This window comes from Cetorhinus maximus, chromosome 8, assembly GCF_964194155.1.
Source record: "Cetorhinus maximus chromosome 8, sCetMax3.hap1.1, whole genome shotgun sequence".
Lineage (NCBI taxonomy): Eukaryota > Metazoa > Chordata > Chondrichthyes > Lamniformes > Cetorhinidae > Cetorhinus > Cetorhinus maximus.
In genome coordinates this window covers 887,729-912,740 of record NC_135886.1, presented here as the reverse complement: position 1 = coordinate 912,740, position 25,012 = coordinate 887,729, and the positions used below count along the sequence as shown (strand labels likewise).

The window sequence follows — 25,012 nt, the reverse complement described above, 5'->3', positions numbered from 1 at the left end:
CGAAACACAAGATCATCAGTCATGATCTTATTGAATGGTGGAGCAGGCTTGAGGGGCTGAATGGTCTACACCTGTCCCTATTTCTTATGTTCTTATGTGGCGTGCTTCCCCCAAACCCTCAGTTTGTGTGATCCAATTTAATAATAACTCTCAACAAACCTGTGATATGATTAACTCAGAAGGTTAGCTTATTCACATTTAAATCTGGGGGTTAGTGTTCGCAACCACACACACACACACACACGTACAGTCATGAAGAGATATTACTGTCTCTAAATGTTATTGGAAATTATTTTTTAGAGTAGATTTCTAGTGGGGTCTGTGCCTATGCGGTGTCAATGTGTGTCTTAATTGGATTAAAGCCAGCTAGTCTGGGTGCTTTGATGTATAGTAGTTTTGAGATGTTAATTAGGTAAACATAAGGAGGGTAGAAGGTAAAGTGTAAATTTTCATTTGTTAAAAGAAACCATTCAAGACTATGGGTGAAATCTTACACCTAGCTAGAAGATGCCGAGCAATGTGTTTTCTTTTCAGCTTACTAATAAAATTGGTGGGATGAAAGGATGTTATTATTAGAAGAGGTAAAGTTAAAAGCCCAGTGATCCAATGGAAAATTTACATTCAAAGAGAAAGATATGTATAAAGGAGAAAGGAGATTGTGTGTAAGGCATTTTAAAATCCAACAAGTGTGAGAAGCCTAAAGTCTGTAAGCCTCAAGCTGCTGTCTGCAAGGAACCAGAGTTGAAAGGAACTCACTTTGAATGCAACTGTCCAGGGTGTGGAAAGGTGTCTCTTTAAATCTATGAGATTTATTGTTGCCTTAACGGGGGTGCAACTGAGAGTCAGATTAATTAGAGGATTTTTGTAGTTATTATAGTAGTAATTTTTTAGTCATATGTATGTGCTTGCAATCTTTCTTGTATTAATACATGTTTAATTTAGTTTTATAAAAAAAAAATCTTGAGACTCGGTGGTCTGAATTCAAAGCCTGGATCTCAAAACATACAAATTGCAAAAATGGGTTATGACAGTTGTTTCAAGTTTCCCTCTGGGATTTGAATAACTCAGCCCTTACCATCGTCTGTGTCATAATACACTCAAACACACACACACACACACACACACACAGAGACAGTAAGGGGGCATAGAAAAGAGGAAGATTTACAATTGTGCGTAACAACAATAAAAGAACCACAGAAATGTATATTAGTTCATGTGATTTCCAGGGTCCAAGAGGTCAAAGTCCAGAGGATGTTTCCCTTGTGGCGGAGTTCAGTCCAGGTGAGTTTCTGGTTGGGGACAGTAATACGAGAGCCCTTGAAATGAATAACAATGCTTCATGATGGAGTTTCTGTGCTTAGGCTGCTTGGCAGGTGATAATCAGAGACTTTTAAAATCAAACAGGCTTCAAGGAGTTGGGAGATGATGGCCAGCTGCCTGGTCAGCTGGAAGCCGCTAGAATTCTTTCCAGTTGGTGTTAAAGCAGCAGTCTGAGCTGTGAGGCTAGAAATGTAATATTAAAATGATCCAAAAGGTTAGAAGCATAGGGTCATCAGATGTGGCCCATTAATGAGTTAACTGCAGCCTCCCAAGCAGTTTCTGTGCTCCTGGCCCAAATCTATTGTTTTCCTTAGGAGCAAGATGGTGGCAGTCAACACTTTTCCCGGTAGAATGAGTTTCTCTGTCTTTGTTATCACCCTGGCTGGGGGAATCAGTTTGTCTGTTAGTCATCTAGTCATTAGTAGGCAGATTCAGTTAAGAGTCAAGGAAGCGAGAGGAATATTGTGATGAGAGGACCCTGTTTGCCCTGATTTTTATCAGCAAACATTGTCCTGATTTTCTGTCAGCAAATGGCATTGATCCAGTTCTGCAACTTCTGCAATTGGAAACTGCTGTTCTTGTGAGAGTTTCTATTCATTGTATGCAGTGGATAGCATTAGTGCCAAGGGGGGCACTGGGGATTGGAAAGATATCTAAACTGAGATAAAATCAACCCTTTCAGGACAAAGTAAAAGATTCCATGGCACTATTCAAAAGAGAGCCTGGTGCCCCAACTAATATTTATCCCTCACCAAAGCTGAAAAACATATAAGTTATGACCACATTGCTGCTTGTGGGGTATTGCTGTCCATGTGTTGGCTGTTTCCTACATCACAACAGTGACTACACCTCAAATGTACTTCATTGGCTGTAAAGCTCTTTGTGATTTCCTGAGGTTGTAAAAGGTGTTATATAAATGCAAGTTATTTCTCCTTGCCCATTAGCAGCTGAACTTTGACAGCAACAGTGTTGAGGGACTAGAGGAGACAGGATGTGACAGGAGAGAGATGAGTGGCACAGGTGGTGAGAGAGGGCCTAGGCTGGAATCATTTTGTCAGTGAATTCTAACCAAGTGATTACCTCCCAAAATGCTGTCAGCATAAAAACTGGCAATCAACACCTCTGCAGCATGAATCAGTTCAGGAGAGAGGGACAGATACTTTGTCGAAAGATAAGATTGAAACTTTTGTAAAGTTTCTGGGAAAGGGATCTGGTTCTTCAGGCATAATTCTCAGCAAACAAACAAATTCTCTGCATATAGATATAAATCATTACGATTTGATAGCCATTATGGAGACATGGCTGCAGGAGGACATGGATTGGGAACTGAATATTGAAAGGTACAGAATATTTAGGAAGGATAGGAAGCGAGGAAGAGGTGTAGGGGTGGTTCAGTTAGTTAATGATGGTATTAGCACAATAGAGAGGGATGACCTAAGTTCAGGAAACCAGAATGTGGAAATGGTTTGGGCAACGATGAGAAATGGTAAAGGCAAAAAGTCACTTGTGGGAGTTGTGCACAGGCCCCCCAATAGTAACCATGTGATAGGGTTGAGCATAAAGGAAGGAATAATTGGAGCTTGTCGGGAAGGCACAGCGATAATCATGGGAGATTTTAATATATAGACTGGAAAAGTCAGATGGCAAAGGTAGTCTGGATGAGGAGTACACTGAATGTTTTTGGGATAGTTTCTTAGAACAGCATGTTCTGGAGCCACCCAGAGAGCAGGCTATACTAGACCTGGTATTGTGCAATGAGATGGGAGTAATTAATGGTCTCATAGTGAAGATGCCCCTAGGAAGCAGCGACCATAATATGATTGAATTTTACATTCAGCTTGAGGGAGAGAGAGTGGGTCTGAGGCTAAGTTTTTAAACTTAAATAAGGGTAATTATGAGGGCACGAAAGCTAAGCTGGCTAAAGTGAATTGGAAAACTAGGTTAAGGGATAGGTCAATAGAGATGCAGTGGCTAATATTTAAGGGGATATTTCGGAATACACAGAATAGATACATTCCAACAAATAAGAAAATGTCCAAGGGACAGACACACCATCCATGGTTAACTAGAAAGGTTAAAGATATTATCAATCTTAAAGATAAAGGGGAGAATTTTCTCCTGTTGGGGGGGGGGCTGAGCGCGAGCGGGCGTGCAGCCAATCACCACCCACGGTTGGCTGGGCGCTGCCATTTTATGTGGGCGGGGCCAATTAAGGCCCGCCCAATGTGACGCGCACCCAGAAGCGCTGAGCGCTCCCTGTGCGGGTGGGGGGGAGGAGGCTGAGTCGGGGCCTGCATGCGAAAGAGTGCAGAAATCTCCCTGAGGCACAGAGCTGCCTCAGGGGGGTCAATTTTATTATTAAAAATTTAAATACAGAAAGAAAAAAAATTTTAAGACATGTCCCCTCATGTGACATGAACTGGGACATGTCTATGAATTTTATTAAAAATTTTTATTGAAGTTTAAAAACCTTCATGAAACCTCATCCCGCCCGTGGATGAGGTTTCATGGGGCAGAATTTTGCCCTCGGTTGGCGGGCGGGCCCTACTGGCTCAGTGGTGGGCAGGCAGCCGATCGCCGCCGCCGAAACGGGCCCCGCTGCCATTTTGAGTGGGTGGGCCAATTAAGGCCCACCCAGCGGCCTGTCCAATGGGAAGCGCTATGTGCCTCCTGTGCGGGGGGTGGGGGAGAGAATCCCCACCTGTCAAAGTGCACTTTTTTGCGCATGCGCGCACTGCTCCCTGAGACTAAGTGCTGCCTCAGGGAGATTAGTGACAGGTTAAAAAACTCTAAAAATAGAAAAATACAAACATTATTAACATGTCCCCCTCATGTGACAATGTCACACGAGATGGGACATGTTAATAAGAAGCACTGAAACTTTATTAAAGTTTTTAAACAGAACATGAAATCTCATCCCGCTAGTGGATGAGGTTTGATGTATTATCAGAATCCCGCTGGGGCTCCTGGCCTGTCCGCCAGCCTTAAGGTTGGACGGGCAGGTCTTTAATGATCTTAATTATCCTGTCGATGGCCTCAATTGGCCATTGACAGGTCAGCAGGCAGACAGCTGATTTCACTGTCCACCCGCCTTCCTGAAGATTTAAAGGGACCGGGATGATGTCAGGGGTTCCTCCCAACATCATCCCACGTCATTTTCCCCTCGACGAGCGGGCCCCGCCCCCAAATCGCCGACGGGAAAATTCTGGCCATGATAAATGTGAAGGCTGCCAACCTTAAGGTTGAACAGGCAGCTATGTTAATTATTTAAATTGTTATTTAAATGGCCTTAATCGGCCTTTGACAGTTTGGCGGGTGCGCAGCTGACTCTGGTGTGCGTCTGCCAAACTGAAGACCTGAATGACACGTGGTGATGTCGGGACACATGCCCGGCATCACCGCGTGTAATTTTATGCGTTGGTGGGTGGGGCCAGACCCCGCACGCCAACCCGAAAATTTTGGCCAAAGAATATAATTGTGCAAAGACAAGTGGCAGGTCAAAAGATTGGACAGAATATAAGGAACAGCAAAGAATGACTAAAAGACTAATAAGGAGGGAAAAATTAGAATGAAAGAGAAAGCTAGCCAGAAATATAAAAACAGATATTAAGGGTTTCTATAAACATTTAAAAAAGAAGAGTTAACAAAGTGAGTGTTGGTCCTATGGAAAGTGAGTCTGGAGAATTGATAATGAAAAACAAGGAGATGGTGGATGAATTGAACAGGTATTTTGCATCAGTCTTCACTATCGGGGATACAAGTAACATCCCAGAAGCAGCTATAAACCAGGAAATGGAAGTGGGGAAGGAAGTCAGAAAAACTACAGTCACCAGAGAAGTGGTACTGAGTAAATTGTTGGACCTGCGGCTGACAAGAGCCCGAATCCGTGATGAGCTTCATCCTAGGGTCTTAAAAGAAGTGTCCGGTGAGATAGTTGATGCATTGGCTTTAATTTTCCAAAATTCCCTAGATTTGGGGAAGTTCCCATTAGATTGGAAGATAGCAAATGTAACTCCATTATTCAAAAAGGGAGGGGGACAGAAAGCAGGAAACCACAGGCCAGTTAGCTTAACATCTGTCATAGGGAAAATGTTAGAAGCTGTTATTAAAGAAGTTGTAGCAGGGCACTTGGGTAAGCCCAAAGTCATCAGACAGAGTCAACATGGTTTTGTGAAAGGGAAATCATGGGCTGCATTTTCCGGTCGGCGAGCGGGGGTGGGGCTTACATCCTGAGGTCACCCCGCGTAATTTAGGTTTTCAGTTCGGTAGGCACACAGCTGAATCGGCTGCACACCCGCCGAACTGTCAAAGGCCTATTAAGGCCAGTTAACGAGCAATTAAAACAATTAACTGAGCTGCCCGTCCAACTTAAAGTTGGCGGCCTTCAGATAAAACATGAAACCTCATCCACGGGCGGGATGAGGTTTCATGAGGGTTTTAAAATTTGTATAAAATATTTAAATAAAAGAAGTTGACATGTCCCAGCTCATGTGACAGTGTCACATGAGGGGAGATGTCAGGAATATTTTTTTCTGCCTTTGATGAACTTTTGAATCTTGAGCCGATCTCCCTGAGGCAGCACTTTGCCTCAGGGAGATCTGTGCGCTCTTTCGTGGGCATGTGTGAAAGAACACACCCCCGGCTCGGGGAATCCCACCCCCTCCCACTGCCCGCACAGGGAGTGCACAGCGCTCATGCTGGGTGGGCCTTAATTGGCCCGCCCATGTAAAACGGCAGTGCGCCCCCAATCGGGGGCACCAATTGGGAACCCGCCCACTTGCACCCGCTCCCGTACAACCCCCCTGACAGGGGGAAAATCCTGCCACATGTTTAACCAACTTATTGGAGTTCTTTGAGGAAGTAACATGTGCTGTGGGTAACATGTGCTGTACTTACATTTCCAGAAGGCATTTGATAAAGTGCCACACCAAAGGCTATTGCAGAATATAAAAGCTTATGGGATAGCGTGAAACATATTCACATGGATAGAAGATTGGCTGGCTAACAGGAAGCCAAGAGTAGGCATAAATGGGTCATTTTCAGGTTGGCAAGATGTAACGAGTGGTGTGCCATGGGGATTAGTGCTGGGTCCTCAACTGTTTACAACTTATACAAATGACTTGGATGAAGGGGATGAAGGGATGGTTGCCAAATTTGCTCATGACACAAAAATAAGTAGGAAAGTAAGTTGTGAAGAGGACATAAGGAGGCTGTGAAAAGATATAGCTAGGTTAAGGGAGTGGGCAAAGATCTAGCAAATGGAGCATAATGTGGGAAAATGTGAAATTGTCCATTTTGGCAGGAAGAATAAAAGAGAAGCATATTATCTAAATGGTGAGAGATTGCAGAGCTCTGAGGTGCAGAGGGATCTGGGAGTCCCAGTGCATGAATCACAAAAGGCTAGTATGCAGGTACAGCTGGTAATTAGCAAAGCTGATAGAATGGTATCATTTATTGTGAGGGGAATTGAATCCAAAAGTAGGGAGGTTATGCTTCAGTTGTATAGGGCACTAGTGAGACCACATCTGGAGTACTGTTACAGTAATGGTCACCCTATTTAAGGAAGGATGTAAATGCGTTGGAAGCAGTTCAAAGAGGGTTTACTAGATTAATACCTGGAATGGGCAGGTTGTCTTGTATGGAAAGGCTGGACAGGCTAGGGTTGTATCCGCTGGAGTTTAGAAGAGTAAGTGGAGACTTGATTGAAACATATAAGATTCTGAGGGGTCTTGACAGGGTGGATGTGGGGAGGATGTTTCCACTTGTGGGAGAATCTAGAACTAGGGGTCACTGTTTAAAAATAAGTGGTCATCCATTTAAAACAAAGATGGGGTGAAGTTTTTTCACTCAGAGGGTCATGAGTCTTTGGAACTCTCTTCCTGAAAAGATGGTGGAAGCAGAGTCTTTGAATATTTTTAAGGCAGAGGTGGATAGATTCTTGGTAAGCGAGGGGGTGATAGGTTATCGGGGGTATGTGGGATATAGATTTCAGGTTACTATCAGATCAGCCATGACCTTATTAACTGGCGCAGCAGGCTCGAGGGGCTGAATGGCCTAATCCTGCTCCTTCATATGTTCATATAAGCATATCTTGGCAATTTGTGGGCATCATTGCTTGAGCACAGATCAATTTACTTCAAGGAAGCATCTGTATATTTTGCAATGCGAGGTTTATCAGTGACATCATGAGGAGTCTAACAATCCTGGAGAGTCTGCACATTGTTAGCTTTAGTTCTGGATTTTGTCTTTAACATTTTATTATGTTTACACGTAGTGCTTTTATAGAATTGAATCTAAATGGTTTACTTTTGTGAAACATTTGCTTTAAGTGACTGGAGGACCAACATGTAATTCCATCCTTGTTCTTGACCCTTACCCAAGCAGCTGTGGTAATGAGGGCTTCAGTGTATTTGTTTTATGCCAACTACCTTGTGTCAAGTCATAACATCAAAATCAGGCAGCATTTGCTTAGTTGTATTAAACTCTTAGAAAGAAAAAACCTTCCATTTGTGAGGTAATAAATCTAAGATAGTCACTGCTCAATCCAACAAAGAATTCAAAAGAAACAACTTTACCATTCTTGGTTAGTATGCAGAACCTGTCACCATGGAGCAGATAAGGTGAATAGCATAGATGCCCTTTAGAGAAAGCTAGGAAAGAAATGAGGGAGAAAGGAATAAAAGGTATTTGCTGATGGGTTGAGTTAAATTAGGTTGGGAGGAAGCTTGTGTAGAACATAGACCAGTTGGTGCTGGATGGTCTGTATCTGTGCTATGAGCACTCACACTTCTGAGTCACAAGGTTGTGGGTTCAAGTCCCACTCCCTGCCATAATCTAGGCTAGTACTTCAGTGTAGTGCTGAGAGAGTGCTGTATTGTCAGAGGTGCCATCTTTTGGATGAAATAGTAACCAAGGCCCTGTCTGTTTTTTAAGGTTTATTTGAAGGATTTCAGGGCACTATTTTGAAACAGAGCAAGGGCGTTAGCCCTCATATGCTGGACAATATTTATCTCTCAATCAACATCACAAAAATGGATTATCTGGTCATTACCAGTTTGCTGTGTGCAAATTGGCTGTGTTTCCTAAATTACATAAGTGACAAAACTTCAAAAGCATTTAATTAAGTGTAAAGCACTTTGAGACATCCCGAGAGCATGAAAGGTGCTATATAAATGCAAGTCTTTTTCAATGTAGGAAAAAATGGCAAGCAATTTGCACATGGCAAGGTCCCATAAACAGAAATGAAATAAATGCACAGATGACTTGTTTTAGTGATGTTTAGGGATAACTGTTGACCTGAACACTCCTGCTCTTCTCTCTATCGTACCATGGGATTTTTCCTACACACATCTGTTTCTACATAAACTGTAAAATATTTCTATTGTTTTGTTTACAAGAAAGTTCCGTGATATATATTTTTTTTTCACCTGCAATAAAGTAAATCGCTACAGTACACCAGTGACTAGAGTTCAAAGGTACTTTGTTGGCTGTAAAGCACTTTGAGGCAACACGAGGTCACCAGGTGCTATAGAAATGCAAGTCCATCTTCCTTTGGTTGTGATGGAAGTAACTGCAGTAATAATCCAATCTCAGGAGTATGGCAATAAAATGGAATGGGCCTTTTAGCAGATAGACGAGAGCCTTAGGTGTATGGTAGTATCCCTCTTAGCATGGAGAAAAAAAACAAACAGAATACAATTAATGAGAGAAATATAATGCAGTTCTTGCTACATTCATATTGAGCTGTGGATCTATCAGACTGGTGGATGCAATATGGGTTTCAGTCAGGTAGTACCTCTGCCTCAAAATACAAATTCTCCCACCCAGGAGAGTGAATATATGCATGCTAGGGATTAAAATGTAAATATTTAGAGAGAGAGAGAGAGACACCACTGGTAAGTTATTTTACAGTGGGCTGAATTTTCTGCCTGTCAGCCCTACCCAATCTCCGGCGGGTGAGGAGCTGATCCCCGCCGGAGAAGTGGGCCCCGCCGCCATTTTAAGTGGGCAGGTCAATTAAGGCCCACCCAGCGTGATGTCCGCCGGGAAGCGCTATGCACTCCCTGTGCGGGCGGGGGGGATTCCCTAAAAGCGAGAGTGCTCTTTCACGCATGCGCACAATAGAGCGCACATCCCCCTGAGGCTAAGTGCAGCCTCAAGCAGATCGCTGACACTTGTAAAAATATTAAAAATAGAAAAAAAAATCCTTAACGTGTCCCCCTCATGTGACAATGTCACATGAGATGGGACATGTTAATAATTTACATAATAAGTTTATTAAATATTTTTAAACCCTACATGAAACCTCATCCTGCCGGTGGATGAGGTTTCATGTTATTTATATTGCCCGCCGGGGCTCCTGGCCAACCCGCCAACCTCCTTTAATTGTATAATTGATCCTGTCAATGGCCTCAATTGGCCATTGACAGGTCAGTGGTCCCGCAGCAGAATTTGCTGAGCCCCCGCCTTCCTGAAAATTTAAATGGGGCGGGATGACATCGGGAGTTCCACCCGACATCATCCCGCGTCATTTTACGCGTTGGCGAGTGGGCCCCGCCCCCTGCTCACCGACAGCAAAATTCAGCTCAGTGCCTTGTACAACAGGGGGAGAGGTTCAATGGATCTTGAAAAAGAAAGTCGAGGGATGACCTAATAGAGGTATTTAAAATTATGAATGGTTTTGATAGAGTGAATGCAGGGAGAATATTTCCCCTTGAGGGGAAGAGCATAACTAGAGGCCATCAATATAAGATAGTCACCAAGAAATCCAATAGGGAACTCGGAAGTAAATTCTTTAAGCAAAGTGCGGTGAGAATGTGGCACTCGCTACCACAGGGAGTGGTTGAAGAGAATAGTATAGAATAATCTAAGGGGAAATTAGGCAAGCACACCAGGGAAAAGGGAATAGAGAGTCACCACGATAAAGTTGGATGAAGAAAATGGAAGGAATCTCGAGTGGAGCATAAACACCGACGTGGACTAGTTGGGCCAAATGGCTGGTTTCTGCATCGTAATATGTAATGTTATCCTATAAAATCTTATATTATGGATTATGTGATCCCATATAATCTTCTGGACATTTTTAAAATTTGGTATGATTTTATAGTAGAGTTAAATGCCCCAAGTTCAAACCCAAATTGAAAGAATGTTCCAGACTGCTTTTCTACAGAACGAGTAAGAAAACTCACCCAGTCTGTATTCAATAAAGATAATAAAAGACCATTGTGTAGTTTAACAAGTCAAACATAGCTTTCACTTGTGGCAATCTGTCAGAGAATCGGAGAGTTGGGATTATAGAGTTCCACTGTGCAGTTACTGGAATATTAATCCTACAGAACTAAAATATGCATTAAGACTTTAATTTTATTTTTATATGCCTGTTTTTTTCTGTACTACTTTCCCACAAGTAGATATGTTTTAAATATTTTATTTACCTTGTTTCTTCTCCTTGCTTTAGATATGGGAGCACATTTAGAAAAATTATGTGTTTCATTACCTAAAAAAGACAGTTTCAAAGGGTTTTTTAAATTGTCACAGACCTGGCTTGGTGACCTGGTCACAGCTGCAATAATTTCAGTTCAACACCCGAGCCCTTTTTTTCAGCATTAAATTAGGAAAAGGAAATTTAAAGGGTGGTGGAAGCAAATTACCTTCGAAAGGGAATTGGATAAATACTTGATGTGGAGAAAATTGCAGGGGTTATGGAGCAGGGGAGTGAGATGAATCGGCTAAATCTTCCAAAGAGTCAGCATAGGCCTGATGGGACAAATAGTCTCCTTCTGCGCGATGAGATTCTACCCACGTCTGCACATCCAACCCATTGGGAATACTTATCGGAAAAATGGGTGGGTACAGCCTGTCTAGACAGAAGACTAAGGGCCAAAGTAGGATCAAGGCCCAAGTAAATGCTCATTTTGGATGAAGCACTATGCTGGGTGCAAGCAGCACAAATGCACCCCTATGCGCCCTATACACTCCAGAGCCTAGAGAGCAGACAAATTGTTTACTGCTTGTAGGATTAACACAGTCTGTATCACAAGGCCTGTTGAGTAATTTCAAGGCTTTAGTCTAGGCAAAGGAAGCAGATTTAGATAGCTCCAACATTAGAGGTCATTATGTCATCGGAATCCCTTCCCCCTGCCCTGATTTAAATTACTGTCTTGAACTTAATCTCACGTAATCTTTATTTTTGTGAGCACAGAAAGTGCCAGCAACTGTATGTAAATTGATTTCAAGCCTGTCCGTGCAATGTTGGAAAAGTCAATTTGATGAATTCCAATTCTTTTATATTGATCCAGACGCCTGTAAAACTGGTGTCTAAAGTTAGGTAGCAAAGATCTCGAGCTTGGGATACAAGTGCCTAAGGGCGGAATCATCTCAGATTTGCACCAAGTGCAGTAGCGGGCAGATAAAATGAGGTTTTACCCACCGGCTGCAATGGCTGCTTCTCACGCTGTATCGTCCCAGACCCGCTGTATTAATTGCGCATTCCCAGCAGACACGCTGTTTCCACGGCGGGCAGGTTTTCATTTGCCCGCCATCACTTTGCCACTTCATCACACTGGGCGCCACATTTAAAGTCCAACCACGTGCGCAACTCTCAGGGCTTCCAGCTCAGGGTTGGTGCATGGAAGACAGGATGGCCCCAAAAAATAAAAAGACTGAAGCCTCCTGGTTAAGTGAAGGGTCCCTCAAGCACCTTCTGAATGCCATGGAGGCTTGCCGTGATGTCCTCTGCCCTCTCTTTGGCCGCAAGATGGGCAGCAACATCACCAATATGGCTTGGGAGACAGTGGCAGCAGTGGTCAGCGCCAACACCCTGCAAAAGAGGACAGCCACCCAGTGCCATAGGGAGATAAGTGATCTCCTTCATTCTGCTAGGGTAAGTCATTCTTCTCATCACCTTCAACTCTCACACTCACAAACCCATCACACATCCACAGGGCCCTCACTCACTGCCAGTTCAAGGGACATCACCATTCACTCTCTCTCACGCACATTCATTGTCCTCATCCCGTCCATGGGACCACTCACCCACACACAGGCCAGGTATACTTATCATCTGGCCTGGCAGGCATCCTGCTTACACTCTCTCCATCTTCATGCAGGACAAGCTGGTACACAACAAGAGGGAGAGGTTGCAGACCAGAGGGCCTGAAACTAAGGCCCTCATGGACTTTGAAAACTGAGCCATCCAGCTGGCTGGTGAGGTTCTGGACTGTTCCTGTGCTGATGGTGAGGTCAGCAGTGCTCAGCCAAGTGAGGATCCAGCAGTGCAACATCCATCAGACAATCATGCTGTGAGTGATGTGTCCTGTTTCACAGGCCACTGCCAGGCACTAATTATCTCTCCTCGCTTTCACAGGTACATCTGCCAAACAGCCGACAGAGTCCATGACCCAGAGCCTCCAATCAAGCCCCAAAGAAACCTCTGAAGAGGAATCTGGAGGCACCCTCCTTGAAGTCCCGTCACAGCGTCACCCACACCCTCCACCAGCGCAGAGACACACACCTCGGTGGGACCGAGCTTTAGAGTAGCCTCGAGATCACAATCTGGTGAGCACATCGCACTGTCTGATCCACAGCAGGCGGAGGCAGCAGGGACTTCCCAGGTCCCCGACACTCGGAGGAGCTGCTGGAAGTCAGAAATTTGCTGAGCCCGAGTCAGATGAGGAGCCTCTGGACTCGGTCATGTCACAGTTACTGGAGCTGCAAAGACAATCTCGGGAACATCAGGAAGGGATGTCTGCTGCACTCCTCAGATTGCAAGGCAGGATAGAGGAGTCCGACGTCTTCAGACTGAGGTGATAGCACTGGCATTGCACGCACCGAGGTCAACACTGGTAGGATGGCGGCCGCCATGGAGACCTTAGTCCAGGAAGTTGCTCCTGCACTGCTGTGCTCCAGCTGGCTCAATATCGCTGATGCCATAGTTGGCCTCCAGCAGTGTGTACACGAGAGGGGTGCAGGACAGCTCGATCTCACTCCAGCTACCCCTTCTGCCCAATGGGTCAGCCAGGGTCCATCAAGCACCCATATGGAGGAGGATCAGCAGGTGTCCCCCCTGGGGTCATACATCTAGGTGACTCTGGGTGTGTCCGGCCTATCCAACTCTCCTCTTCCTGTGACCTCAAGAGCTCCAGCTTCACAGGCTGAGGAGGTGCCACTGCCACACAGCAGGATCCTGAAAGCAGGCCGGAGGTTTCAGCCCTCCAGAGGACGCCCATCAAGGTCATCACATAGCAGTCAGCAGGCTGCCTCCACCTCTGCTGTGGATGTCCGGGCAGCACCAAGACGTAGCGGCAGGGTTGGGAAGGTTAAGAGGATGTAGTTGCACAGCCTGAGCACGGGTGTTAATCACTTGTACATCATGTTCGCTATTGTCAATAAACTCCCAAGAATGTCTCCCTGCCTATGGTTCCTTGTTCTGATGAACAGTGTTCGTGCCACTCAGATGTGAAACCTTTCTGCACAAGATAAAGGCAGGTGTCTCAGTCCAGGGCCTCTTCCCTGTGTCTGTGCAGCCTTCAGACCAATGTGATGGTCCAGCCTCACACTCCCTGGACACATTACTGATGCCTGCACCTCGACGGTGCTGGTCATTGCTGCCAGAATGTGGTGGGCAAGTGTCACAGAGTTCCCTCATTCTCTCTGTGCTCTCAGCACCTTTGAGGTGGGGCTGGCCCCCATCACACCAGCATCTGTGACTAGTGACGCTGTGCCCCAGCTCCTGAAGGGCTCAGGTACTGAAGGCGGACAAAGGATCAGGTGCTTTTAAAGTTTCATGGCTGCGTCTCTATGATATGACCCTGATCACAGAGCGCACACGAGCTTCCCTCGGTCAGACAGGAGTCAGACATTCTCAGAGACTATGTGAAGATCTATGGTGTCCTCACTGCATGTCATCATCACCCTCCTGCAATCGAGCGAATATTAGTCAATATCGAGTGATATTGACAGGAGCATTCTCACAGAGGGTATGTGTGCCAGACTGGAGTCAAACATTCACAGATGCAATGTGAGGATCTACTGTGTCTCCTCACTGCATCTCGTCATCATCCTCCACAAATCTAGCAGCTGTGAGGGCTTCACGAGTACGCTTGCCTTGTCTGGTCAGTGCGAGGGCCTCATCGCCATCATCGTCGCCTTCAAGGACCTCCTCACCCTCATCACAATTGACATCCTCCGCATCGGAGGAGACCTCCAGCTCCAGCATCTCCTCCTCAGCCAGCTCCTCTCCCCATCGCAGCACCAGGTTGTAAAGGGTGCAGCAGGTGATGATGATGTGTGACACCCTCTGTGGACTGTATTATAGGCTCCACCAGACTGGTCCAGCCACCGGAACCTCATCTTCAGCATCCCGATGGTTTGCCCCACCAAGTTGTGAGCTGCAGCATGAGCCTCATTATAGCGTCACTCTGCTGCAGTCTGAGGCCACTGCACAGGTGTCATCAGCCATGGCCTCTGTGGGTCACACTTGTCCTCGAGGAGCCAACCCTGCAGCCTCTGTGGATCCTGGAAGATGTCAGGGATCTGTGACCAGCTGAGAATGTAGGAGTCATGGACACTCCCTGGAAACTGAGCGCAGACCTGCTGGATGCGTTTGTGGGGGTCGAACACCAGCTGCACATTCAGCGAATGGAAGTCCTTGAGGATGACATCATTGGCCACGTGTTGCGATGGAGATCTGAGCGCCTCATGAGTGCAGTTGATCGAACCTTGCACCTGTGAGAAACCTGAGATCTGGGCGAATCCTGTCGCTCTTGCATCCTGGCTCTTTTGGTCCCAGGCGAAATGCACAAAGTTATGTTGCCATGGAGAAGATGGCTTCCGTGACCTCATGGATGCATTTGTGGGTGGAGGCTTGTGATATCCCACAGAGGTCACCCATGGAGTCCTGAAAGGAGCCACTGGTGTAAAAATAATGCATCACTGTCACTTTCACGGCCACTGGCAGTGGGTGCCCTCCATGTCCCTGTGGCGCCAAGTCCTGCAGCAGCTGGCAGATATGACTGATCAGTTCCCTAGACAGGTGCAGTCTTCAGCGATACTGGTTCTCGGTCATCTGCAGGATTGAAAGGCGGTGTCTATAGACCCTGGGTCTAGCTAGATGCCGGCCTGCGATGACTCGCTGCTGGTCTTGGGTGCCGTGTTTGGGAGCCCCAGCCACCCCTTCTTCCTGAGGCTGCTGCTCCTCCCCCTGCGCAGCCAGGAGCTTCAGTCACTCTCTTCTCCATTGTCTTCGCTCTCTTTAGGCCACGAGGCAAACAGCTAGTTCCCCAGGCTCCATGCGCCTGAAGTACTCCTCCTGCAGGATGAAAGACAAAGACGCATGTGTTAGCATGGGTGTACTGAAAACCTCCATTGGTTAAGCCTGAAGGCCCTGAACGCATCCTGGAGAGTGCTGGCCACAACTTGGATGGCCAGAGATTAGTGCACTGCATGGCTGCCCGAAACCCCAGCCACCTCCGCCCCACTCCACCTGACCGATTGGCAGCAGCTTTGCCCATTGGACTGCAGGCTGTGCTCTCAGCTCAGGCACAGGCATTCTCCTAACCCACACTGCAAGGCTGCACTGTTGGCTTGAACAGTGGGGGAGACTGGTCCAAATGGGATGAAGACATTGCCATGGGCTGTGAGCACCTCCACCAGTGACTGCCCCATGGCCAGGTTTAGCGAGGAGATTGTACAATGTGTGCAGACGTCCAATAGTGCTGCAGTCCACTAAAACTCTCATTAGTTTGCAGTCTGTGTCCGAGAGGTGAAAAGCTCTGGAGCACTTGGTGACACTTTGATGCCTCTGCGTTGCTTGAGTGGGCAGATGAGCTAGAGACTGCACTCCGCACATGTCAATGTGGTTGCATCTGAACTGTCTCAGCTACAGAGGAATGGTCACTTTATACATTGTTTCCCTAATGCGTCCTTCCCCCGCCCCACTCCGCACGTACTTCAACCACAGGACAGCACTTGCCCCCACCCCAAAGTCACTTCACCCCCAAGTCACCTCCCCCCCACCTCACCCCCTCCAGCAATGCACCTCAACCTTGAAGTCCAACAGGTGACGCAACGTTACTGTGCACTCACCTCCGCGTTCCCTTCAAAGTGCAGCCTGTCACGTGCATGCCGTTTACATGCTGTTGTGAAACACTTTGGCCGTGCAATCACGCCGATGTGGGCGGACGATCCTGGGTGGGGGATGATTCTGGTGGGATGGCCTTACAATGATATACAAACCTTTTACAATGGGGTTCCCGGTGTCCGATGGCAGAAACGCAGCCCACCATCAACGGGCTGAGCGGACCATCACCAACTGGTTTTGTGACGTCGCGAAACCGATTTCTGGCCTTCTCGCCATACTATCTGTTCATGTTGCCGAACACGCCTGATGCCAGCGGGCACAGAAAATTCTGCCCTGGGGAAGGGGTCAATGGCAGGGGAAAGGCACAACTGGCATGTGTATGAATTTTAAATTGCTGAATGCAGAGATAATTTTATAAAATAACCTTCGGACAAAAGTGTGGTTGAAGAAATATTTTGTGCCTTGGTACCTTTCTCCTTCTCTGTTTTACTTTTATTTTTGTCATTTTACATTTTCTCTTTATAGTTTTGTCTAAATTTTCAGAGTTTGTGACAACTTTCAGGTAACTTGCCTGTGTTGGCTGGTCCAAGAAAATTGATGCTCTGTTGCCTTCCATTTATCATCCAAATGGAGGGCAGAGCACGGGTAGAACCCCTGCAATTTTCTGGCATGTGCTAACTGTGGGCGAGGTGCCTCACAAATGGCCCAGAGTTGGAAAACTCACCCCCTTGTATTCACTTCAAAATTTCAAAGCAATCCATACTGAATTGGAATTAGAAGCAGAGCATGCTGGAATGAAATTTATCTTTGATTACCTCAAGCCTTTGAGTCAGAAGTTTGCACACTCCAGAGACTTGAGCATATAACCTAGGCTTCAATGCAATACTGCAGGAGTGCAGCACGCTCTGAGATGCTATCTGTTGGATGAGATGCTAAACCAACATGTCAATCCCTCAAATGGCATTATTTAACAGATTATCTGAATATTTATCTAACTGATGCTTATGGGGCTCTGTTCTATGAAAATTGGCTTTATCCTTATTGCAAAGTGATGACACATCAGAAGTGATTCATTGTCTGTGAAGCATTTTGGAACATCTTGAAGTAGTGAAAATGTCGTATAAATGCAAGATGTTCTTCTTTCATATACTAACTGACAAACTTTGCATTTTCAGCATCTTCAGTTCTCACTTCAGATTTCCAACATAAGGTTTCTCTTTTATTTCTATTAGAACTAAATTGGAAGAGTTATTGCTGCCTGAAGAAGACTTGGTGCTGTGCTGATTTTTTACTGATCTGTTTGAAATGATTCTGGATTATATCCTAAAGGCTGCTGGTGCTGTACAATTCTCTGCACGACATAATACAGCTCAACTCCAGATTAATGGTTTGTGACTTTATATTGTACTGATCAAATCTTCACTTGGGACAGCTGAAGGGTCATTTGGGCCAGTGATTATACAAAGTCCATCACTGGTTGCCACAATCTGGCTGAATGACCAGACAAAGAGACAGCCTGCTTTAGCAGAACCAAAAACATGATATTTGCCTCGCTGCACTACCTTGGCAATCAGCGCTCTCTTCAATGACAATTTCCATACCATATTAGCTGTACTGGCCTGAGCTCACTTCTGATAATATTCCCAATACATAACATTCCAAGCCGGGTCTTTTATTCTTCATTGGTTTTAAAATGGCTTGCAATGCCTTGAGTTCATAAAATATATCATGTTAAGTTTTTTTATTATTTAGCTAAGTGGATACCAAATATAACTTGGTGAAACTCTTTGGACATTGATGTGATCTTGTTGGAGACCCACCTCATACGAAGGGATAAATCACTAATATATTCAGCATGACCTAGATGTGTGTAAGTAACCTGAGCTTGCAATTTGCTTTGCTGTGTTAGCCCAGTTTGCTTGAATCAAGTCCAATCGCCTTTGCCAAAGGGGAAAGTTATAACTAATTTAACCCTCTTGGTATTGTCTTCGATGAATATTAATATTTAATGACTCTGTGCTGTTCCATCCTGTTACTGCATCATTATATGTCAGATTTTCAGTTTCTCATTTTCTGTTTTATTTTAACTCCTCGACTGTGGAAACACAGCAGCCACGTTACAGGACGTTACTTTTGACTGAATCTAATGTTGATTTCTTGTTCACCTCACAAATATTAAGACAAAAACAAAAATGCTGGAAATCTGAAGTAAAGGCTGAAAATACTGAAAACAGTTAGTGGGACTGGCAGCATCTGGGGTGCAAGAGATAAAGTTAACTTTTCAGGTCTATGACTTATTATCAAACTCCCTCCCACTGATTGGAGGATAGGTTCGGGCAAAGTAAACAAAATAACATGGACTTGTGCTCATTGTCAGCCCCTATCCACCCATAAATCCCACAATATAGTGAGGAAACTCTGGGCGTCAGTCCCCTTACAGAAGCTGGTTCATTGCTGAGAACACAGATTAATGGGTTGGTAGAGAGTCCAAAGTGTAACATCCAGAGTAAAGTTGACAGCTGTTGCACATCAGAATATCCTATAAACTGACTTCATTCAGTGCTGACAGGAAGCTTTCTTATTGACTGAACTGGAAGCTACAATGGGTGAATGTTTATATGAGCTTGTTCAAAACAATGGGTTGAATTTTCTGGATGACGAGGTGGGTGGCGGAGCCCACACGTCAGCGGTAAAATGTCGCACGAGCGCCCCGAGTTCAGCGCGCGGCATCGCGATGTTTAGGTGGGTGGGCGGGCACCATGCAGCGCGACGCACACACCCCATTAATTAAAGGCCTTGTTAAGGCCATTAACTAGGCAACTGAAGCCGATTTTAAGGAGCCCGTGTGATCTTCGGCTCGGCGCACGGGCACAACGGGCGGACGGGTAAGTGACTTTTTAACAAACCTCATCCACAGGCGGGATATGTGGGCTCAGAGGGGTTGTTCATGTTTTATGTGAAGTATTTAATGCAGAAAGTGTTTTAAACTTGCCTGTGTGATTGTTACCAGTTCAGATCGATTTCCAATAGCTTTCTCTGTATTTTGAAGCTTCAGCTCAGCTCTCCGCAGACAGGAATCTTTATCGGGCCTACAGCTTTCCGGAGGCCTCCATTTAGCCTGGGTATGGGTTCTAACATCTCCACTGGAGGCAGCTCCTCTGAGGAGGAAGGGAGGGACAGAATAAGGAGGAGGCCAGGAGTGGACAATCAGCCTCCAGGGGAGCCACCTTTGGGAGGCCAGGCACAGGCACAAGGGGCGCAGGGCCAAGAGGTTGTCCAAGGTGGAAGGGGCCGCAGAAGACACCACTATCCTGCTGCCAGGGTATACAGGCGGCGAAGCAGTTACCTCAATATGACTGAGGTGCAGTGCCAAAGGAGACTCCGACTGTCAAGGGAGACAGTCAACTATATCTGTCAGATGATTGGCCCTGAGATCTCCCCTAACTGTGTGGGTGGACACCCCATGCCAGTGGCTCTGATGCTCACAGCTGCCCTCAACCTCTAAGCCTCTGGCTCTTTCCAGGGCTCGGTGGGTGATCTTTGTGGTATCTCCCAATCAGCTGTCCACACTTGTGTCAAGCAGGTTACAGACGCTCTGTTCAGACGGGCATCGACCTTCATCCACTTCCGCTGGGACCAGGCCAGCCAGACACAACGAGCCAGAGGCTTCGCAGCCATTGCTGGCTTCCCCCGTGTCCAGGGTGCTATAGACTGTACACATGTGGCCATCAAGGCACCAGCAGGTGAACCCGGTGCCTTCGTCAACAGGAAGGGCTTCCACTCCATGAACGTGCAGATAGTGTGTGATCACAGGATGCTGATTCTACAAGTCTGTGCAAGGTACCCAGGCAGCTCCCATGATGCCTACATCCTCAGACACTCCCAGGTGCCGGGGCTCTTCAGTGCTCCAGCCCGGCTGGATGGATGGCTGCTGGGTGACAAGGGCTATCCTCTCAGAAGGTGGCTCATGACGCCTCTCCGCCATCCAAGAACAGAAGCTGAGCAGGGGTACAATAGGATCCAGGGCACCACAAGGGCTGTGGTGGAGAGAGCCATTGGTCTTCTCAAGATGCACTTCTGATGCCTGGACCGCTCAGGGGGCGCACTCCAGTACCCCCCAGATCGTGTCTCTGCGATAGTGGTAGCATGCTGCACTCTCCACAATCTTGCGCTGGAAAGGGGGGATGCAGTGGACGATGAAGACCTTGACACAGTGGATGCGGCTGCACATGATGAATCCAGCAGTGGCTCAGAGGATGAGGAAGCACAAGGCGATGATGAGGGGCAGCACGCCGACCCACTACTACAACAAGGAGGCAGGGACACCCGGGACAATTTAATCCAATGAACCTTCAGCTAGCTCCACACACATGGATCAGCAGGACCAGCATTGCCTGGAACTTCCACACGTGGCACTTAGGGGCTACACCTTCCACCTCATCAGCTGCAACTAAGGGCTTAGTACAGAAACATCAATGTCCACTCAAACACTCATGAGATGTCTGTGAAACAGACAAATGCAGCACAAAGGAAACACCCTCAGCCATGGTCAGAAAAGTGGACTTTATTATGTCCAACATAAAACACAAACGTCGCTCTGACGTACATAAGTATATTGTTCCCTATTCTAAGGCCAACACAAAATCACCAGTGACAAACCCGTGGAGTGCCTAACGTGCCTTATGCTTACGTTTCCAGGTGCTACGTCTTGGTGCTGCCCCATTGCTCGGAGTGGCTTGTGAGCCAGCCTGCTGACTCTGCTGTCCTGTTGGCCTCGATGACCTTGGCGGACGTCCTCTGGCCTGTGGAGCCTGTGCTGGCCCCGCCTGGGAGGGAGTGGCCAGTTCCAGAACTGGCATCTCCCCAGTTGTCACAGCCTCAACGGATGCAACGGTCACTGGCAGAGGGGTGGAGGAGCTGTTGCCCTCATCTGGAGCGCCCTGAGAGGAGCTCACAGAGACGACAGGCAGCTGCTGCGCCAACGTGAGGTCACATTGGACCTCCCTGCTCACCGCAGATGGATGGGCACCGAGTGGCGACACTTGGTGCCCAGAACATTTCCCACATTGGAAATGACCACCTGTGGCCGTTACCGCTGTGAGGGCTTGCAGGTCAGAGCGTAACCCAGTCAGAAGATTCTCCATCTGATCGAACCCCCTCTCCATGAGAGTCGCCAATCTCTCAGTGAAGGAAGCCTGAAGCTCTGTCCTGAGGTTCATGCCATCACTGACACTCTGCCTGGACTCCTCCACCACAGAGACCAACTGAAGCACACCCTCATGCAACCCGGCCAGATGCTCCTGCGCATCCTGCCACTTGTCCTACAGCTGCTGCATGGCTGACATCTCCAGAGACACATCATCACTGCTGGACTCAGCATGTGCCTGGTCCCCTGCAGCCCTCCGGCTGCTGGCGCCATCGGCACTCTCTGTCCGTGCCATCTCCTCCAGCGATTGTGAAGTGCCCTCTCCACTGTGCCCTGGGAGAATAGCTGACGTTATAATCCCCACCGATGTGGTAGTCACTGCGCTGGTGCCTGGCTGGCTAAATTGGTGTGACGCAAGTTGCAAGTCTTGGCCCTCAGGTGTGGAGGGGGCTCTGGGAGTGTTGGGGGCGGCCATGCGGTGGTGATGCTGAAATTAACAACAAGGACAGTGCGTCAGTTAGCGTTCAGTCAGTAACACCTTTCATCCCTTCCCCCCCCAGCCTCATAATGCGCTCGACCTTCAAGAACCTAAGGAGATGAACATTGGTGGGGTGGTAAATAGACAAGAGGAGGCCCAAACATTACACGCGCATACAGACAGGCTGGTCAGATGGCCTCAGGAATGCCACATGGAATGTTATGTGGATAAGTGTGAGGTTAAGCACTTGGGCAAGACAGACAAGGTACAGGAATACATGAGTAATGGTGGGACTGTGGGAAGTCAGGACAATTACCGGGACTTTGCTGGGCAGACCTGTTAAGGTAGCAGAACAGCAACATAAGGCGTTTAACAAGGTCGAAGCCAGACTTGCCTTTATTAGCCGAGGAATAGAATGTAGGAAAAGGGAGGTCATGTTGCAATTGCAGAAAATGCTGTCGAGGCCACAGCTACACTTCTGTGTTCAGATGTGACCTGTGCTTCATGGGAGTGATGGCATTGGAGTGGGGAGAGTGCAGAGGTTCCTGACCTGGATGCATGCTGACCTGGAGAGTTGGAGTGATGAGGAAACATTGCAAACACTTGCGGCATTTGCCGTGGATCACAGGAGATTGACAGGTCATATTATTGACCTTCATACCGTTATGAGGGGCATAGACTGGGTCGACAGAAGGCAACATTTCCCCTTGGCGCAGGGATGACTAACGTGGTGGTATTTATTTAAGTTGAGTGCTATGAGTTGGACAGGTGAGGTGTTGAGGATCTTTTGGACAGAGTAATGTGGGACACACTGGCTGAAAGGGTGGTGGAGGTACAAACCCTCCTAAGATGCAATATGTATTTGGCTGTGCAGCAGCGATGCCATGGCATGTTAGGCCATGGGGATAGTGGTCACAAATGGGATAAGGCGACTTTGGAAGGTGCTGGAGACGCACATCCTCAAGGGGCCAAGGGACCTTTGTGTATGACCCACACGTCTGACTGTATCAGTCTGTGAATGAGCAGTGTTGCTGCATTAATGATTGCAGCAACCATCAGTGTTTTGGATGGTGGGGAGACAGAATTGATGGGACTGTGGCCCTCAAATACCTGGCCGCTGCACCCCAGCCTCGCCGACACCTGCCAACCTGGCCGCCTGCCTCCTCCCCAGCTCCATGGCCTGTTCCTCATAGGTGGTGAGGTGCTGCAGCACGGTGTGTCCACCACCAGTCCGCTGCCGCTCCCGGCTATTGTGCTCTGTTTTTACCTGCAGAACATAGAAGAGGATTTATTGGGGCTGATCACTCATGTACTCTGCACGCGCACCCCGCACCCCAACCACAGTGGCCCATCTGAGGCCCCCAGCGGCTCCTGTTCACACTACTGGTGATCAGTCCCCAGAAGATAGTCCGGCTGCTCCCAACCCCCTCCCCCAACGGACACCTTGAACACATTCGGTGTCCGTCACTTTCAATAACACACGGGTCTTAGCGCCCATGGCAAGGAGGCGCAACTAGGTGTGGCACCGAGGCCAGCAGATGGCTCTTGGCCACGACACCTTGAGGCTCCCCTTCCACCATCTCATCACCATCAATAAGACATGTGTTGGAGTTCTGAGTATGTGTCTAGCTGCCTCCCCTGCAGGTTGCCCCCAGACTACTCAAATGCCACAAACACCAACATATGCTGCGGGGAGAACCCATCTTCTCCTCAACCACTAATGCTGATGTAAACATGGTCACTATCTGTTTGCCCACCCAGCATCTTTCTAAGTGGGAAAATTGGCTAATACTTACTTCATATGGGCAAATTATTTTAATCTTTGATGAAAGTAATTTAAATTAGAATTCTAGATCTAGTATTATCATATCATTGTTGAATGGTTACAGCACAGAAGGAGGCCATTCAGCCCAGCATGTCCTGTCCAGTTTTCTGCAAGATCAACTTGTCTAGCCCCACTCTCCCGCCTTTTCCCTGCAGTCCTGCAACGTTTTTCTCTTCAGATAATTATCCAACTCTCTTTTGAAAAACCTCGATTGAACCTGCCTCCACCACACACTCAGGCAGTGCATTCCAGATCCTAGCCACTTGCTATGTAAAGAAGGTTTTCCTCACGTCACTGTTATTTTTTTCTGCTAATCACCTTGAATCGGTATCCTCTGCTTCTCGACCTGTCAGGCAAGAGGGACAGTTTCTCCCCATCTACTCTGTCCAGACCCCTCATGATTTTGAATACATCGATCAAATCTCCACAATCCTCTCCATGATAAACAGCCCTAGCTTCTCCAATCTATTCTCGTAACTAAAGTTCCTCATTCCTGGAGTGATATATTATATTTATATATATATATTATATGTATATGTGTATATGCATATATATAGATTATATACATGTGTGTATGTATTTTATATATATACACATATATATATACATATACATACATATATATACATACATACATATATACGCATAATTTATTTGGATCTCTCACAAGTATTTTGGGCATTGAGTATGTGTGTTATGTATGGAGAATATGTGTTACCCAGGATTTGTTTCTCTTTGATGTCTTCTACCTTTGTTGAAGGGTTCGCTTATCTGTAGAAATTGGCATTGGGACCAGGAGTACTCAGGAAAGAACCAAGGTTAATACACATTATTTACAAGAAAGTAACAAGCCATTTGGCCCAACATGTCTGTGCCAGTGTTTATGCTCCACACAAGCCTCCTACCACCCTTCTTCATCTAACCCTTATACTTCTATTCTTTTCTCCTGTTTGCGTTTATCTAGCTTTCCCCTTAAATTCATCTACACTATTCACCTCCAATATGCCTGGCAGCAGCAAGCTCCACTGTTTAACCACTCCCTGGGTGAAGAGGTTTCTTGTGAATTCCCTGTTGGGTGCTTAACAGGGAGCAAGGCAATAGGCACTGAGCTATGGAGGGGGAGATTTGAAAGGGGGATTGCAAAGCTTATTCAAAAAAGGTGGT

At 46.8% G+C, this 25,012-nt stretch overlaps 1 protein-coding gene across 1 annotated transcript in view; it reads right to left on the bottom strand.

Moving 5' to 3' along the window:
• The window catches only part of LOC144683229 (lumican), a 52,009-nt gene that overhangs the window by 4,530 nt on the left and 22,467 nt on the right, over nt 1-25,012 (bottom strand). The window lies entirely within an intron of this gene.